Here is a 5003-nt window from a genome sequence, read left to right on the forward strand (position 1 = left end):
TCCCGGGGTCGCAAATGCCTTCTCACCGCCCCCTCCCGGGCCTCCAGCCCCTGGGCCGCGCCCCCGCTCGAGATGGAACCCGCGGGTGGGAAGCCGAAGCCACCAAGTGCGGGTCTGGCTGCGCCCTGGGGCGGGAGCGCTGGAGGGTCCGGGAGGGGTCGCTGGGGGTCGCGGGAGGGTCCGGGAGGGGGTCGCTGGGTGTCACGGGCGGGTGGGGGTGTCGCGGGCGGGGTCCGGGAGGGGTCGCTGGGGGTGGCGGGCTGGCAGGCGGGGCCGGCGCGAGCAGGGGCAGCCCCCCCCAGCGAGCCCCCCGGGCGCCCCGCCTGCTGTCCGCGGCCCCTGGGCTGGTGTCCAGTGGAGCTGGGGCCCGGGCGGCGCGGGATGCAGGGCGCGGCCCCTCCTCCAGGTTCCTGGGCCGCGTCTCTGCGGAAACCAGCGCGGAGGGGGGGCGGCGCCCGACCGGCTCAGCTGCTCTGGGTTCTCGCCCCGGGGCGGGGCGGGGGGTCCCAGCGCCATTCACCGCCCGCGGGGGGCACCGACCGTGGCTGGGGGGTGGTGGTGGTGCGCGGTCCCTGCTCGCTGCCACGGGGTTCCAGCCTCGGCTCCCGGTGGGAACCTCTGACTGCCTCAGTTTCCCGAGCCCGGCACCTCCGTAGGTGCCGCAGGTGGGCCAGGGCTGCAGTCTCCGCACGGCCACCGGGGCGTGCTCCCGTGTGCCCCCCCTCCTCAGGTGTAACACGGGGATGGCGCTCCCACCCCAGGGGGCTGTAAGAGGAACCAGTGCAAAACACCACAGTGCTGGGCACATAATAAGCCCCGGTGAGTATCTGACCTTATTAATAAAGTTGGGACCATGGTCAAGGTCGCTCTATTCCGTCCAGTCCACTGCATGCTCTATAAAGGGGAGAACGGGGTAGGTCGCAGGTGTTAAGTGGCAGGCAAATAACACGTGTAAGTGCTGCTGTTACTCCCAGGGAATCGGATTTTTCTTCTACTTCTTAAAATTTAAATATCGTGCCCTGCTCACGCGTTCATCTGGGGTTAGGGACCCCGCACATTGGCCCCACGGGCTCCAGATAAAATGGCCACTGAAATCAGGCCGGGTCGTAATTTCCTTGGGTGTTTTGTAAAGGGCTCGTCAAGGTTGCCAGGCCAGCGCCGCCTTTGGCTGGCAAGAGGGCAGCGGGGCAGTTACAGCTCTGGCTTAGTAAAGCAAGAAATAAACACCTCCACAGTAGGACTCTTCGGGGGAACTATTTTATTTCTCTTTTGTGTTTGTTCTCACTCGCTGATGGTCTGCTACAGACTAATGCGATGCTGATGTGTCTTAATATTAATGGTTTGGAGCTGGAGACCGCTGTTCTCCTCACGCCGCTGTCGGGGCAGCCCCCACGGGGTGGGAGCCACCAGGAGACCCAGGCTGGGACCCTGCATGGTTCTTTTTGTCGCTTTCTCCTTCTCACTTTTTGTTGCCCAGGACCCCACATCTTTAGGTTCCTGGGGAACCATCTTCAGGATTGGGAGTGAGTTTAAACATCTCTGACGCTGTGATCCTAATTTTCTGCCCAACCGGAAAGCGGGCATGCCCTCGAGCCGGGGTGCCTCTCAGCCTGGGTGGCGAGTGTTTAACCCTTTGTGGGAAGGCCGACTGGCCCAGGTGCCGCCCGCATTCCAATCACGGCTCTGTTCCTTCCCCGCAGGGCACCTGCTGGGAAAGAGAGAAGGCGGGCGCCAACAGCTGCTGGCTGGACCGTCCGTGAAGTAGGTGCCACTGAAAACATAATCACCAGCTTCTCTGGGAGCTTTTGGTCCCTCACATGCTTCTGAATTCACTGGGGACTTCTTGCCCGGGCCCAGCACCCTCCTCTCTGGGCCTTCAGTTAATTGCACCCCACCAGGATCTGAGCCCGAGAAGGGTCAGAGTCCAGGGCCGGGGCCGTGCACCCTGGGCTGTGTGGGAGTTCTGGGGACCCAGGGAAGCTGAGGACAGAGAGCCGCACTTTGGAGAGCTCTAGGCAGAGCCACGTTTCTACCTTTTAAATGAAGACCCAGCGGCCTGCCTTGGGCCTCACCGGAAAGACGACCTCAAAGGCAAAATTAAGCGTCATCCCCCAGGGCCAGAAAGCTGGTGGGGGCCGGAGCTCCAGTCCGGGAAGCCGCGCAGCTCCAGGGGTTCGCGCGGCCACCAACGCGCTGCTGCTCATAAACCGGTTGCGGGCGAGGACCCGGCCGTATTGGACGCTCTTCCCCCTGGAGCAGAAGGGCAAACCACCCTTGGCAACCCTCAGCCTCACCCTGCCATTCCCAAACGTGCCGGTTTTCAGGGTAAATGAATTTCTTAAATGCCACAGCGACGACTCTGTCGGTGCGTTTTGTTGTAGGCAGGTTAGCAAAAGCACCAGAGCCTTCTTTCCGGCTTCGCTTTGATTCTGGCTCAGATTTACGGGCTGGGTTTTTACTCTGCGACACAGCCGGGCCACCCGCCCGCCCCCCACTCCTTCCCTCCCTCCCTCCCTGGGACCGGCACAGCCAACACCAGGCCCCAGTCACCACCGAAGCTCAGGGGAAGGCGATTGCAGGATTTATCAACCCCCTCCCCAGGACCTCGGATTTCATCTCTTTCTTCTCCCCCTGCATGTTCAGTTTGTTTTCTCAAGACCTAAGCAATTTTTAATGTACTCTATACTTCCCGCTTAATCCTCATCGTTTATTGTATAATTATAGTTTCAAAGTGATTATGTAATTAAAATCATGTTTCGTTGCAGCAGGACTTCAAAAGGGCGGCAAGACCCCCGCTCTGGCATTATTTTCTGGTGATGTAATAATTTCCCTGTGATATTTAAAATAAACACATTAGTTCAAGAATTCTAAACATGTCTCAAAGTATATAGTAGGCTTGATTGGCACGAGGCTGGGTTGTAAAGAAATGGTAAAACCTATCACTAGTTTAATATATTTCTATGCTCCCATGCAGGGTAAATTATAGGATAATGGGGCGCAGGCGATGGTAAGCTCTGTTTATATAATCCATTTCTTCACACGAGTTCCCATTGCTTTCCCTTCCCTTTGCTGTATGTGGTGGTTCTCTGATCCCCTGACCTCAGCCATGTGTTTTCACTTTTTCTTCTGATCTCAATTCCATGACCAGCGGGGAATAAAATACAAATTGAATAGTAACCATTCACAGGCCGCTCTTTTCAAACTGTTGTTAAAACCTCTTTGTCTTGTCCAGCGGCTGATAGATAAATGTGTTGTATTTCGCCTTTTTTCCCCCTCCTTCCTCTCCCCCCCCCCCACCTTGGTCAAGGAAAAAAAAAAAAATAACCCTCCTCAGCCCCAATTATGCTCTTTAAAAATTAAAACCCACACCTCCTTTCAGGCCGTCTCCCGCGCGTCCCTTCCTGGGTCGGCGCATTGGGCAGGCGGCCGTGGGGACGCCCCGGGTTCACCACGTGCAATAAAGACGCGCTGGGGGAAGGCGCGGGGCCCCGTGTGAGGTCCGGGCCATTGTCCCGCCGCCCGGAGGTTCATTTAGCATCGAACCTGTGTTGCCTCTGATGTCCCGGCCGAGCTCCCCGGTCGGGGCTCCGAGGACGGGGCCGCCTCTCCTGGATCCCGGAGCGGGGCGGGGGCGGGGGCGGGGGCGGGGGGGGGGCCAGGAACCCGGAGAGGGCAGGTCCCGCGGCCTGAAGACCAAACCTCCGCCGCCCGCCTTTTTCCTCTGCCTGGCGAACCTGCGCCGCGGGCGAGGCGCACGAGGGCCCCAGCGCTTTTACCGCGTTTCTCCCAAACCGGGAACAATGATGGCTCCTGGTTTCCCGGCTTTGCCTTGCCCGGACCCCGCTCCCTTCTGCGTCCTCGGCTGCTTTGGGGGAACGTGAGGGCAAAAGACAAAAATTGTTAGGAACGTCTACCCCGCAGCCTGCCCCCCCACCCCCGGCTTCCTGCTGGGCTGCTCCGGGGACGCGGCGCGGCAGCGTCTCTGTGGCTCGGCCTCCGGGGAGGAGGGACGGAACCGGGGTCCCCGCACCTCCAATCGCGCAGGGCTCTTGCCTGGGGCTGATCTGAGGAGCGCGCGCCGCGGGTCCCGGGTAGGGTCAGGAGCGCGCACTGCGCCAGGGCCCCGGAGGCACGAGCGCGCCCCCCGGGTGGGGGTGTGTGTGTGTGTGCAGGAGCGCGCACCGCGGGTCTGGTTATGGGGGAGCAGGAGCGCGCACCTCGGATCCCGGGATCAGGAGCGTGCCCTGCACCAGGGCCCGGGAGGCAGGAGCGCGCGCCACGGGTTGGGGGGCGTCAGGAGCGCGCACTGCACCAGGGCCCGGGAGGCAGGAGCGCGCGCCACGGGTCCGCGGAGGGGGGGTGCAGGAGCGCGCACCGCGGGTCCGGGTCTGAGGGAGCAGGAGCGCGCACCGCGGATCTCGGGGGTCAGGAGTGCGCACTGCACCCGGCCCGGGAGGCAGGAGCGCACGCCGAGGGTCTGGGGAGGTGGGGGTGCAGGAGCGCGGGAGCGGGGAGAGGTGCAGGAGCGCGCACCGCTCCGGGGCCGGCCCTGCGGCTCGCCCGCGTAGACTCTCCTGCGGCGCGAAGCTCCCCGAACCCTGGAGGCCGCCCGTCGGCGCCCTTCGGCGGCGGCCGCGTACCTGTAAGCTGAGCCCCGCTCACATGCTTCGCATTAAACCTCCGTGCCCGGTGCCTTTTCTCTCTCTCTCTCTCTCTCTTTTTTTTCTTCCTCCGAAAGGGTTCTTATAAACTTCCCTTCGTTTATTTAGCCTGGTTTTCATTGCTCCAGTTTTGCATGGGTTGCCTTTGTTTAGTTTATTAACCCACGGGGTTACTTTAACTAAACATTTGGACCGAATACTTCGGGGTAGAATTTCAACGTTTTCTAACGAAATTACCGAGTTTTTTGAAGCCGCACAGAGAACGCTGTGTTGAGTTTATTAGTCAATTTAACAGACTATAAGGGAGGAGGGGGGAAAAAAAGAATTTAGGACAGCCCGCGT

The 5003-nt window shown here is 60.7% G+C and overlaps 1 long non-coding RNA gene across 1 annotated transcript; it reads right to left on the minus strand.

Moving 5' to 3' along the window:
* Nucleotides 1–1253: 1253 nt before the first annotated feature.
* LOC140597287 (uncharacterized) lies at nt 1254–4707 on the minus strand. Its single transcript, XR_011999149.1, has 3 exons — nt 4641–4707; nt 3370–3862; nt 1254–2830 (listed from the first exon to the last, which is right to left on the minus strand). It is a non-coding gene; the product is annotated as an uncharacterized lncRNA (long non-coding RNA).
* Between the last annotated feature and the right edge of the window lie 296 nt (nt 4708–5003).

Source organism: Vulpes vulpes, unplaced genomic scaffold, assembly GCF_048418805.1.
Source record: "Vulpes vulpes isolate BD-2025 unplaced genomic scaffold, VulVul3 u000000652, whole genome shotgun sequence".
Lineage (NCBI taxonomy): Eukaryota > Metazoa > Chordata > Mammalia > Carnivora > Canidae > Vulpes > Vulpes vulpes.